At 36.8% G+C, this 14,960-nt stretch overlaps 1 protein-coding gene across 2 annotated transcripts in view; it reads right to left on the bottom strand.

Annotated features, from left to right (window-relative positions):
• LOC108572507 (GAS2-like protein 1) overlaps positions 1–14,960 on the bottom strand; it is a 94,534-nt gene that overhangs the window by 43,872 nt on the left and 35,702 nt on the right. The gene's annotated exons all lie outside the window — the stretch shown is intronic.

The raw sequence follows: 14,960 nt of genomic DNA, 5'->3' as shown, positions 1-14,960 counted from the left end.
ATTGAATCTTCCCTTTCCTTTTCTTTTTTTTTTTACACTTTCGAATTTATTCCATTCAAATTCCTAACATTCACTATTATTCGACACGATTGCACGAACTTCTAATATTTATCCAATCCCTCTCGACCCAAGCATCCAGCGGCTCTCCTCACTATACCCAACACACTCCACACGGTACTTACAAGCATACTCAGCTGACATTCACCGGCACGACCACTCGCTCCCGCTGATTAAAGAGTCAAACAGACATCGTAGATAGCATCTTAACACCCGCCATGCTAATTGTTCCATTAATAACACTACACTGCCTCCCTACTTCTTCAACATACACATGAACGATAAATATTACGGCTCAAGACTACCATCGAGTGTATACAGGGTGTCGTGTAACTGGTGGTACAATTTGGAAACGGACAGATTCTTATATACGAAAAAACAGATCGAAAATATAAAATAAAATTTTCTCATCCCATGATTTAATTTTCGAGAAAATTGTTTTTGTCAATTTGTTCCTGTAATATAAAACGGGTGCTTGCATTTTTTTTTCATTATGCCGTAAATATTATTGGATCGTCTGGAATTTGGCTTAGCAAATTAATGTGAAATATAAACACGTTTTAATGGATTTTTGATTTTTCGAAATTTTTGCATTAGTTGGAAATCAACTTCAATAGTACTTCAATAGTTAATTTCTACGTTTACTATTATGTAACGAATTTTCCAAAGCAATTTCTTCAATGGAAGAGGAAATGGAAAAATGGAAAAAATTTTATTTCTCATTTTCTGTTTGTTTCTTCAAATTTCTAGGTTACACCGTTACACGACACCCTGTATATACACTCAACTGACGCCTCGAACGTTTTACTATTTTATCATCGACCCCGTGGCTGCTTAAGTAACCGCGTGATAATTGGATATCGTGGACGATGTAAATGAGCTTGAAGCAACGATACGGCATATTAGACGTAGTCTAATAACAGGTTTTGCTGTATACTTTGCTCTATCGTTTTAATATCGACAGGCACCAAGGGGTGACCTGTTATTTCTCGATTAAAAACGATTCATTGGAAAAAGGGAACTTTGGCGTATCGACGTGAAATCACGCGAATCGAGGCGTTATCGGGCTTCCTTTTGAAAGTCTAGAGAACGTTCATTCATCGAGGCTGTGGTTAGCTATTGGTGCTGATGGCTGGTGCTGGGAATAAGGGCGGCCATTGTTTCTCTGGTGAACGGGGACTTTGAAACGTGACTTTTTTTTTTAATACAGCCTGAGTGTGTGTACGATTGATGTGAATGCGAGGGTGATAGGAAGGGTAAGATTGAGAAGTGTGGTTTGTAGTTTGATTTGTGATTATTGGCCGTTGTTAATGTGGGGGAGCAGTAATACCGATGAGCACTTTTGAAAGTAGGTTGTAAAAAGGTCTGAGTGGTGGAAGTTGAATATTGCGTGGAAAAATTTCTGATTATCGAAATAAGTCGCGTATCGAATTTGAATCTGAAATGAATCCAATTTGAATTTGAAATTTGTCGGTAAATATAAATTTAAAGTGGATCGAAGTTGAACTTAAACTTAAAAAAATTCGAATGAAACAAAGCTCCACCAAATTAAACACAACATCCAAAGTATCGCTAACCTAACCTCACTTCCAATCTCCACTTCCAAAGTACCTACTCGAAATTCAATCCCAAGAAAATTGAACTCCCAGAATTGAACCAAGCGCCTCCAATAAAAGTCAAACAAAGGGGAAAAAAGGAATCCATGTGATCAAACCAAATTATCCTTCCCCTAATGATCATAGCCTCCGCTTCAATGGGGCGAGTATCGCGTTTCTCGACCCCGAACGGCTTCGCTCTCGTTGAAGAGTGAACAAAATTTTCGCCAGAAAGGTCAACAGTGGCCATAAAATATCCAGTACCGTCAGAGATTTCCATTAACGTTTCAGCTCAACTATAGAGTAACTCTACACTCGGTCCACAATAAAACACGACTTCAATCGACAGATGCGGTCTTGCATTGAAACAAAAAAGCGCGGAAGATATTCTGTTGTAAAAACCAAAGTGAAAAAGAGAAAAAAACAAACGAGTTAATTATTCGTTCCTTGTGAAATTTCTTTCGTTACTCAACCTGTTCTCTTCTCTCCTTTTTTCCCCTCCTTTCAGAGTCAGCATTGTTCCTTTTGGCTAATTCAGAATCGCTTACGAGGTCAATGTTACGTGGATTTAATGCCTGCTCATCTCACTTTCACCATACTATAGCGGAGACCGGTGCTGGTGGGCCAGTTTTTCAGTTTTCGATTTTTAATAAATTATGTGGGTGAAATATCATTATAACGGATATTGTATTTCCTAAGACATATTAAAGTTGACTTAATGTTACAACAATTAAGGTATTTTAACGTTTTTTCTAACACCTTGCAAGCTGGAGACTTACAGTATGGGGTAGGTTCACTGTATGTACAATCAGTTAAGAAAATGTTATTTGCAACTTATCTTAGTGGTACTAAAGCAACATAATGTGAATAAAGTTGTTTTATTATAAAATATTACTTGTCCTTCTCTCACATTTTAATAATAAACTAAAAATTTGTTTTCAACAAGTTAAACATAAATTATAATTTTAAACAAAACATAAAAATCGCTTTTCTAACAACAAATTCACAATTTAAACCTGTATAGTAGCAACAAAAACTTAGAGAATTATAGAAACGTAAACGTAAACATACACCCTATAGTTCTTGTGTTACCTAACCTTATAAATAAGTTATTAAGAACGATCATTTTGACTATTACTCTAAGCAACACTAAATTATTTATGTATAAAAAAAAACTATTTCAATAGATCGTCTAATAAACAAACTTCGAAATATTCCTTTAACATTTATTCTATTGTAACTACAGAGAATGTGAAAACAAAATCTTGAAGAAAAAATATTTACTTAGGTAGCCAATTTTTCGACAAACGCTGATAACACTTAAACAACGTGCGATCACGGTGTCGAAAAGAAATAAATGGCATAGTAGAAGTGACTTGCTTCTACAATCAATTTTTCCGCGGTATAGCACACGTCGATGCAATGTTAACAATTAGTCAACCTACCCCTACAAACAAGGTCTCCCCTACACTTGCTGTTACTGTTAAACTATGAAACAGGTTTTGGACCACGATAATTCTGCTATTGATAACAGTTTTTTGCATACCCAGTTGCTACGTGTAATCGCTGCCTATAAATTAATCCTTAAAATCACTAGGTATACAGGACAATTTCCTACTTTTTTTCTGAGTAACATTTACTCTTTTTCCTTTTTTTACTAATTTATGTATTGTGATAACTTGTCTCCTTTTTGCAAAATTATCATTCGTTATTGCTTGAAAAGCACTTTCTTTGTTTACTATAAAAGAAAATTAATTATTACGAAATTAATATTACATTAAATTATATTAATTATAATAATTCAATTCGTATTTAATATTCAAACTTTTAAATATTGAATGATGGATTATATGAAAAAATGTTTAAAAAAATGTTTGATAGACGACAAGTCCGAATTTCTAAGAACAGAAGCGAACTGTTAAACAACGAGTTATGCAATTGGAACATTTGAAAACTCAATTACACAGAAGCGGTCGTTTTCTATTGAGCAAACTTCCCGTGTACGATTCGTGCCGCGTATCTGCCAGACCGAGCCGCTCTTAATCTGACTATAGGCGACTTGATAAAGCAGTTAAAGAGGTCAGCTGGCAGACGCTGATCGATTGTTCTGTAATTTTTCATTTCCTGTCTCGATACGCTACCGTGAATTTCAATAATCCCCAACAGGAGAACACAGAGTATCAACGTCCAAGAACCTTTCTTCGAACTAATTTAAGAATCCTTTGTTTTCCATCCCTATACAAAATTTTTTAATGTTTTCCGAATTAGTCGTTTTAAAAATTGACGTCTTGTGACACGAAGGATGTTTAATTTCGATTTTTAATTTAATATTAACATGAGATAAATTGAGAAAACGTCGAGATCGATCCATTACCAAAACTAAACTTCAACTTCCGCAAAATACTAGAAACTACACGAGAGAAACGACGAGAAACGCAAAATCGGAATAGGACATAACTGTTCCTCGAATCAATTTCCGTTCGTTCGCGTGAACAGTGAATTTCCGAAATTGGCGGCACAGAATCGATCTGTAACCTACTTGCTTCGTTTACGGAATCGGAACGGCCCAGTTTTTAACCTAAAAGTCGAAAAAGAAACACGAAAAATTTGCAAAACTTCTAATTTTCTTTCGAAGGGGTTTAAGAGGTTAAGTGTCGTAACAGTAAAAATCGTAATATACTGTCGCGTGAAAACGCACCTTAAACAAATATTTCGATTCTCTATTAGATAGTTGAAATTTTAATTATTTGTCACTAATTAGCAGCTGAGTAAATGTTCACACGTTATCTTTGTAGCCATGTTTATACCGGTCGATATTATTCGATACTACGGCAAACGATATATCGAACAATGAGAGCGATCGACTTCCACTTATGGCGGACGTGACAAAAACGATTGTGCCCACTCTCTCTTGTACCTTTGCACGATTTCCAAGCGCGAAGGCGAGCGAAACGGCGGCTGGTTCGGCCGTTGACACGTTCGCCTAATCTCTATATTATCTCCGGGGAGGTATCGAGCCGGGACGGCCGACCGGATGCTGTTAGATAGAATTTTTACGAGTGCGGACGGCTCCAGCCGTGGAACCGCTCGCATACCATTGCCTTATGGGCTCCACGTGCACGCGTGAACGAGATACAAGCCCTTCCAGTGTCTGGAATCGCGGCTTGTCCTAAATTCTTCTCAATATGCACCGGTTAACCGATACAAAGTGAAACGTGTGAGGTAATGGTTATGCTGAAATTGGTCATTTATGTGGTAATTTGAAGAACATGTGTTGGATCATGGTGTTTTTTAAGATTTATGATATGCAGCCTGTTGGTAGGTTCAATTCATGTAAATCATACCATCTTTAGCAGCCTGGGTAGGTGTATTAACTGAGAATAATTTTGAGAAAGAAGTTGTTATTTTTTTATTGGTAGTTCCGCATACCCAACTAAGAATGGTTTTCTTAATTATAATAAAGTTGAACTGTATAAAAATTGTAATTTTCAAATTAGGTTAACATTTTGTCATCATAGATGGATAAAGACTAATAGGATGATACTGAAAGCTATATTTTTTCATTACATGTAATTTCATATAACTAGCAATTCTTATTTTATTAAATTTAACAAAGCAAAGTCGAAAGCCAGCACGTTTCCATTAAGTTACACTTTGTACATTCTAACCACCTTCATAAAGAGATAATGATTTAACTTATTCAACCAAAAATTATTCCATTAGATGCAGTAGAGTGAAATTAGACCTGCCGTCACTCTCTCTTATAATCTATATCTTCCACACTGTGACTGCTGCATCATTTTTAATAACACAGAACTAAAAGCCATCGTTTTTCATCAAAACAGAACATCACTCTCTTTAACATGACAGTGAAAGCATGAAAAAAATATGCACAACAAGCACTGATGCTTCATCGTACCCCTGACACTCTGCTGCATAATCCACTTTCACCCCTTTGACACAAAATTCCAAATAACTCAACCATCACCTACAAACCTGCAGAACTCAAATCCTACTACTTCACCCTCTGTAACAACTCACCGTAAACACTTTCAGTGACATAAAGTGCTTCCACGTACACCCAGGAGAGGTTAAAAAGGATCGAGTATACCAATCTTACACCAGAGGAGCGTTCAAAGTGGCAATTATGCAAATCTCAAGTCGGAAAGTTGTCAGAAGTCAAAACAGTAGAAAGGGAGGGGGGGTAGAATGAGAATCACTGGTCCGGAGAAGAGGAGCGTATAGAAGAGCAGAGCGAAACGCCGCATACGGTAATATGCCCCACAGATGAGAGTTTGACGGCAGGATGTCACATTATGTGGCCTCTGACCCACCCTCCCCGTTCCCTCGCTCTTTCGCCTGGTGTCGTCTGGCCGCCGCGCGACTACCGTTGGGCAAACGCGCTTAATGAAAATGGCTGGTGTACATTCAACATCGTAAATTAGAGCGGAGTTCGCAAGAGGCGGCCCGCGCAACACGCAGGGGGGAAGAGGAAGCGCGCGTCGCGTCGTTAACCGTAATGCCGCGGAGAAAAGCGTAACGCGACGCGGTTTATTTTATTTGCTCGTCACACGACCGGCCGGGCTTCCTCTTTTCGATCGCCCCCGGTGATCGTGGGAGCGAGATCTTCTCTTGATTCTTTTTTCTGGGGACTTTTTTTTCGATTGTTTGCAGAAGATTATTTATATATGTATGATATGTACACGTTGGGTGTGAATGAACGTGAAAGGAGGTTTTTTTAAGGTTAGATTCGAGGAAGGGTTTAGTGAAATGAGTTGTGTGCTGTGAATCTTTGTGATTTCTTGACACTGAAAACAATGGCATATCGTAATTTAGAGATAACTGAATTAAATGATAAATTTTGGGATAAATTGGATATAAAGCTTGTAACATGAAATTTATTTAATCTTATTTCGATATTTGTAAGAAAATTATTCAATTGTGTGAACATTGTGTTAGATTTATCAGTCAGTTAGATATAACAAAAATTAATCTAACGCCTTACTAGGATGTATAGTCGGGGCCACGATATAGCGAGGTCGTAAAATCGGTTAGGCGTCAAAGTAAACATGTTTTAGCTGCCGGGACCCCGAAATTGACAGAAATACGAGCAGATAAGTACTTGAAACCATGGTCAGGACCGTACAAAGAATTCTTGTATCCAGCGAAAGTCAAACTGATTCTAATATATTTACTGAAAATTGAGTTCAGCTAAAACAATTTAGGGTTTTTTTCTTCTGGGAAAAGCCGCTTTTGGAAGTACGGTTACAAGTAAAGGTCTTATTGAGGTCTTTAACATCTTCATTTACCTGCTCGTGTTATATACAGATAGAAAATGCAAAAGGATTGTGTAGCTTTAATATTAACATATTTTCCATTTGTAAATGAAATACCATTTTCTACTTGAAGTACCAAATCATATGCTACCATTCGTTTATTGTTGGAACCCTCAAGTTCGGAGAAATCCGTTTAGCCTTACCACCTCTGTTTAGTAAAGATCTAAATGTTTATGATACGTGACAAAAGGCCCTTCGGTCCCAAGCGGGGTCGTAGGCAATATTAGAGCGTTGCGTAGGAGCATTCTCAGTCCGTAGACAGTGCTCTTACTTCCTTGTGTCTAATAAAAGTTTATAGTTTAAAATAAGGATTATTAATTATTTAACAACCAGTAACTCCCATAATCCAATACATTGTTCCAAATGGCTCCAGCGGTCGGTCGAGATGAAACTTAGTGGGTATTGTGAGGGGTGTGAAAGGACTCGAATTATAAAATCTTAGCTTCGGGAATTCACCCGTTCGAAAGATACAGGTTTTAACCTAAAACATGTTCTGACCTAACCTAACAAACGTGCCAAAATCTGCGAGTTATTCTTAACTGCTCCATTCATAATACAATACATGCATGATACTCAAACCATGCAGAAAAACTTGAAAACAAGACCATATCGGGCATATGTTCATACGAACTGTTCTTCTTATTTTAGCGTGCTGAATCAGCCGCTACTGTACTTCCCACGTGTTCTGAAACACTCTGTATATGTCCGCGAGGCAATTTAGACACTCCGAATGAAAATTTGAACGCTAGATGCTTCCAGACACTTCGCGAAGCGAATAGCAGTTTATTACAATATTTAAAGTATGTAATCTAATCATAACTATAACACAGCAATTCAGTGTCGATGTTGTGTCTATTCGAACTGCAATTAAATGCATGAAGTACATAATTAGCAAGCAAATAGCGTAGAAAATGGGAACCTGTATCTTTCGAACGTGCGAATTCCCAAAGCTAAAATTTTACATTTGAGGTCCTATCACACCCCTCACAACACCCACCAAGTTTCATCTCGATTGGCCACTGGGCCCATTTGTGGAACAACAGCCAATTGTGGTTATGCAAAACAAGAGAAGTTTTTAGTAGTGTTGTTGTATTCCGCGGCTCGCGATTCCTTGCGTTGGTTTATTATATTCAATAGGTACGCGGTAGGAGAGCCTGACGGAAACTGGGGCGAAATAAGGGAGCTGTTCTGCGCGTAGTACTATTCAACTTTATTAGACAGTTCGGTGACGTTCGGTGCGTGAAGACCACTAGACAAAAATCTGCTGTTTCGACGGAAAAGGTTTCTAGATATAGGTTCGGTAAGTACGAGAGTAGGGGTTGGTCTCAGAGGTGAATGTAGGAAGAAGCGGTGAGGTCTAGGTTCAGCGATGAGTAAAAGTAAAGGATGATGTGGAGGTCTAGGTATCGGGGTGACTAACGTTAGAATGATGCGGATTTGTTTACAGTTAAGGAAAGGAGGCAGGATGACTAAAAACTAATGAAAGATAGGAGAGAGGTATACGACAGTGTGATTATAATGGTTCTTTAGAGTTAATCTTTTTATTGAATGCAAGTATTCGATAACAGAATAAATATGATTTTTGCAGTCACCATTAGGTACAACTTAACAGAGTTGTTGATTACAGATTGTAAATCATTATCGCTGTATCACAGATTACATTAAAAAAATTCTCTCTGCTTTCCCTGCTTTCTAGATCTCTTGAAAACTGATATCAATAAAACTTCTAGCTTCTCGCCAATTAACACTAAATATTCCAAACTTTCCAAATACTCTTACAGCACTAACAATCTGAAAAGAAGACCAGAAAGGTGAACACTGCTTAAAAGAGGCATACTCAAACCATTTCTCCAAACTTCCATCAATCTTGAATAACTAATCATACGAATCATTCACATCAAGGTAATGACCAAGCCCTAACCTAACAGTTTCCATGAATTCTTTGCAAACTACCGAACACACTAATTCCCTATTGCAAAGACAGTAAAGTACAAGTCACTGGAACTTTCACGTTTCACAGTGTGATTCGAGCGTGACACCTCGCGTCGTGAATCATCCCCGTTTTTCACGTGTCACGGAAGTCGACACACGAAGAGAACCTGTTCTGTTTTTGTCGTACGCGCAGCACACGCGACGCGACGCGCGCAATTACTCCCGACACAATGGACTAACTGTAATTGAAGTTTTTTCACGCATGGGAAGAAGAAGAGTCGGAAAAGCGAACGTCTCTACGTGCATATATGGGGACACGCGCGTGAAAAAATGAAATGGGGAAATGCGTACCTGTTCTCTATGGTAAGAATAGAAAATCTCCGCTTTTTAACTCGTTCTACCGTGGCAAGGTTTTCCCTCTGATCGCTCGTAGAAATCGCGGAAGAGGTGGAAGGGCGGCTATTCTTTCACGCTCGAAAGACGAGCTTTATTAGAACGTTCGTTATTCGCGTTTTGGATCCTCCATTTTCGTTTCGCTAACAATAAGCGGGCATTCGCATATGGCGTGTGCTTACACTCGTTACAGCAGATTCATTTTTCTCTTAATTGTGAATTACACTTTCATACATTTGGGAAATTTCTGAAAAGTTTTCTGTAACTGATACTTATGAAATGAAGAAGACAACATTAAAAAACACTTTCTCTGTTCTACGACCTCACGACCAATCAAAATGTATCTTCAACAATTAACGGTAATCTACAACAATCAAAGAATGACTCAGTTATTAAGAAACGTATCTTGCATTCAACAATCTCAAATAAAGATTTTGTAAAGAATCGACCGTAATCGGAGCAACAATTAACTTTTCATCGGAAAGGAACGTGGCAGATATTCTAGAAAATCGTTGAAACACCTGAAACTAGTACGCAGTATTCGACAGCAATGCTCGTATACACGTACACAGTCGCAATATCATTTCTTAGACGTGGTTATCTCGTTACGCTAATCCAACAAGAGGCCACGATACACTATCTCCAATAAGTATGTAGTCATTAATTACGCCGCGGATTATTTTGCCCAGGCAATTGTGCGCTCAATTACTTAATAGCCAGCTGATGTCGATTACTCCGTGACAGCCGACACACGGTGGGAAAACTGCCTTTAACCAGTCGTACACCGCAATATATTACGGCGAAACCAATACCACCCGGTAAATAGATATTTATGACGGTGATCCGGCTGACTCTGCGTACTCGTTCGATTCATCTCGATCCTCAAGTATATAACCAGATGGAAGAACCACGGATGGATAATTAAGTTAACGTAAGGTTTCATTGTTGAGGTTAGGATCGTTAATGGTTCTTAATGGGTGGAATGTGGTGTTTCATGGTAAGAATTTATATCGTCGGAATTGTTGATGATTTAGTTGGATAGAGGCAAATTTAGGGAGAGGTTAGGATAAAAGAAGATTATTGATAGTTGTGTGGATTGAATACGAGTCTGTTTTAGGTTATGTTCGTAAGAATAGCTGGTAGTTTAATAGAATTAATGTTAAAAGATGATACGAAAATTAATATTCGAATAAAAAGAAGAAAACGTTTCTTTTAATTTCAGATAAAATTCTAAAAATTGATAACGATTGAACAACACGAAGACTGAGTATCTCGTAATTTGATTGATTAAGGTTAGAGCGAAATATTCAATGGCCCAATTCGCAATCCAGCAGTTCAGTAATTAACTTTAATTAAGATGATAAAAACGTTCGATGGCCTAACAGATTAGGCACGGTAAGCTTAATAGTTGAGGTTACGATCATACAAATGGCTGATGGTCTAGTAGATAAAAAGCGTGTTGTTTAGGAGAACTAAGAACGGTTTCTATTCAAGGGAAATTCGCGTATGCAAGTATCTCGTTTCGCTTTCGTGCGAATGCAACGACCACTTTACACCGAATGAAGCGCACTTTCCATCGGCTAATCTGTCTCGACGGTCGTTTGAAGCAGAGCCACGTTTCCAACAATTCAAAAACGTCGTCACAAGAGCATTGTAACAGCGACGCTTGCCACGCGATGACGCCGTTTCGGTGACAATCGCCGCTTCGTTTAATCTCGAAGATAACAGGGGCTTTGGGCTGTCCGGGACACACCACGTTGTTGGGGGGATCAGTGTCCTGTGGATTTTGTGGCTAATGCAAATTGGCCTACGATAGTTGTTTGGAGTAGGAAATGTTTGATTGGGGATTGGAAAGTTGGAGAGATTGGAAAATTGAGAAAATTGAGAGACTGGAAAATTGGGGAACGAAGAAATTGCCAATTGGGAGGTTTGAGATTTTTAAAAAATTCTCATTGGGGAAATTGAGAATTTGAAAATTTCCAATTCAAGAAATTGACAACTGGGAAGTTTGAGAATTAGAAAAAATTCTCATTGGAGAAATTGAGAATTTGAAAGTTTCCAATTCAAGAAATTGCCAATTGGGAAGTTTGAGAATTAGAAAAAATTCTCGTTGGGGAAATTGAGAATTTGAAAGTTTCCAATTCAAGAAATTGCCAATTGGGAAGTTTGAGAATTAGAAAAAATTCTCGTTGGGGAAATTGAGAATTTGAAAATTTCCAATTCAAGAAATTGAGAATTTCGAATTGGAAAATTTCGTATTAGGGAAAATTGGTACAATGTCCAGTTGGGAAAATTGAGTACCTATTTAGAAAATTTCAAATTTGCGAAACTGAGAATTTAGAAAATTTTCAATTGACAAGATTGAGAGTATTAATAGTCTTCAATAGTGGAAATTAAGTACCAGGAACATTTCCAACTATAAATATCGTCAATTATAAAAATGAGATCTGGGACACTAATGATTCGAAAAAATTCCCAATCGTTTCTTATTTTAGCTTGCAAACGAGTTTCTGTAACGACCGATCTGTCCAGCTATTTGCACCACATCAGATGTAGACGGTGAAAAATCGGTCGCGACTAAAAAATCGAAATCTCACAGACGAGAGATTCGGTTTCGATTTCACTAGCATATTATACACTAGCAATACGCTTGCCATAGATCACGGTGATTAATCTTAATTACCGAAGCATAACGAAGATTGATAACAAACAACCGCTAAAAGATCAAACGCGGCAATATGTCTGGCGGCCAATTGCTTCCTGCATTAATTAAAATTCCTCATCGTTGAAACACTCGAACACAATAATCCAAGAAACAAATTAATCTGATTATTCCACGAATAGAATAAAAAATAAAATAAAAACCAAGTTCATACGAAATATTTTATCTTTTTACAAGAAGGAAAAGAACTACCATTTTCTGAGATTTTTATTAAATTCTCCAAGAACATGCAAATTTCAATTTTTGGAAGAAATTTTCTTTGGAAAATTTCTTTGGAAAGAAATTGAACTCAATAAAATAACGAAATTTTTATTTTCTTTTAATTTTGATCATTCTTCCTAGAGTATATTCTATTAGACTATAATTCACACTCTACTAACAATGTAAATGAAAAACATCCTAAATGAATGCGTTGGAAATATACAAAACCCTCGCTTTTCCTATTTTTATTTACTATCCTATTTCAAGGAATTCAAACCTAACAAAGAAATTTCACAAAAAGAATTGTCTAGTGAGAAGTTTTCCAGCTAACTGTATAGAGAAACTATATACGTTTGAATCCTTCGACAATGGGATTAGAAGAGACGTAAAGATATGTAAATCCTCGGAAAGTCCTAGACAGTCCAACATGGGTAGCATGATCTATTTTCGTCGGTTGTTTTTCCAGTGCACCCCTGAGCGCAGTAGCTTTCCAAGCCAGGGGGAAGAATTGGTATATTTAGACGTGAAAAAGACCGGATGGAAGGACGACCGTCTGTTTATTTTTGGGATCCTATGGAAAAAAAAGTTTAGCTGGCTAGACCAGTCGACAACAAATCGTTTCGACTCGAGTTCCGCCATCGAAAGGGGTGGTTCTACAGATCAAATACACGCTTCGACGAATTTAATGTAAAAACTCATCTTTTGTTCCATGTTATTCCGAAAGAAAAAACGTCAGAAAGTTAAAATGCTATTTAACCATTAACAACAATCTGCAATAATGAAAAACTGACTGGGTAGAAAAAAATTTTCAATGTAGGGGAGAGCGGGAAAAATTCATCGATTCTGTGACTATAACTGTGACTGTAACAGTGGGCAATTTTCAAGTAAGGTAAATTAGTACTTAGAATCGACATAAATTATTAATATTAATCTCATTAAATAGAAGAATGTTTCTACCTTCAAAGTCACATTTGGTTTTTTGTTATATGTAAATTCAATTCAGTGGATTACTTGAAATATCTGAACATGAGGTGTGGGGTAATACCGGTCAAAATGCAGGGGTTATACCAGCCAGCTTTTAACATTGCTTTCTTCTGGCGTAGATGCCACGAACATGCAAAAGAATTACGAAGAAGGCAGATTGGAGCCAGGAAAATTTATTAAAGGCCATGGATGTCATTAGTAAGAAAAAAATGTCCATATAATGTATAAGGCAGCACAATTGTTTGGAATACCATATTCTACTCTTCAAGAAAGAAAAATTGGAAGAAAACCAAGAAATTCAGTTAACAAAAACAGTGAAATCACTGCTAGCTACGAAAAATAATAAGATTTTTATTAATTTAACAGTTTTCTTACCTCTTTTATAAAGAAAAATTATGCCAAATGCCATTTTTTAGTTTTTTGTTGCCAATTTTATTACAACATAAATTTATGCCTTCTCGGCCATACTAATACAAACTAGACACTTCAAGCTATCAATTAATATCAAAAACTTAACAAATGTGTAACTTGTTCAAATTTTATAGAATTTCTTGCTTATGTAGCCGGAATTACCCCGCTCTCCCCTACCTACTGAGTAAAGCTGAATAAAAAATAAAAATGGTATACTTTCAACACTGAAAAAATTCCTTTTTTATTCTATGATATAATCACCAATCGAAATCCTCCAAGCAATCTTTTACAATTGATAACAATCTACAATAATAAAAGGCTGACTCAAGTGAAAATAATTACAATACACAAAAACAAAATTTGAAATAAATTGCAATGGAATAAAAAATAAGAATTGTGTATTTACAACACTATAGCCACCTCTGTATACTATAAATTTGTACACGTACCATCGAGCACAATAAACAGCTGAAAGGGTTGATAAGCGATGACAGAAAGAACAGTGACTCGATTAGATTTAACCTTGCCGACATGCAGAAATGGACTGGCCTTCCGAAAAGGATAATCAGCCAGCAAGGACAGTCAGCTGAATGTCCTCTTATATGTAAATGTATGCAAAATGGTCTAGATATACCTGCGACGTGCAAAACAAGAGATCTCAGCTGAGATAGCAAGACACACGCGTGTCAGAATGCGTATCGCGATCACGTGACTTTATTACGCCACTGCTTTTACAACTTCTCAGCTTTGGAATTCGTCATTCTTGTTTTCTTCCACTCGTCCACTGTGCATAGAATTTTTATGAGCGACGTTGAAATGATTTTTCATTTCAATTGAAAAATTGTATTCGTGAATTGTGTACTTGAAGAAAATTTATTCCAGGGAATTTGGGATAAGAAGCGAAGATGTAGGTATACAAGGAATATTCTTATTTCTGTACTTAAAAAAAAAATTCTTGTAACATGATTCGATTTTGGAAAATTTTCAAAGTTATTTTTTTTTATTCGATTTTGGAAAATTTTCAAATTTATATTTTCTTAATTTTAATTTTTTGAGGTTAGAATTAACCAAAGTTTCTGCAAAAAAAAAACAATTGCCTCAACAACTTACCATTACGAAAAAAAAAAACTGCGCGAGAGAGAATCTTGAATTGAGCAAAATTTCTATTAAAAATTCTCCTGTAATTCCCACGAAGCCAATTATTTAGAAAAGAAAGTTCCAAAAAAAATGTGTGCACAATTTAAAAAAGAAAGTCTCGACACGAGATGATTTCATGGATGAAGAAGAGTCCCGAAATAGCCCGAAAATGAAATGCACAGTTTAATTGAA

Source organism: Habropoda laboriosa, unplaced genomic scaffold, assembly GCF_001263275.1.
Source record: "Habropoda laboriosa isolate 0110345459 unplaced genomic scaffold, ASM126327v1 scaffold65, whole genome shotgun sequence".
Lineage (NCBI taxonomy): Eukaryota > Metazoa > Arthropoda > Insecta > Hymenoptera > Apidae > Habropoda > Habropoda laboriosa.
This window is presented reverse-complemented; position numbering and strand designations above follow the sequence as displayed.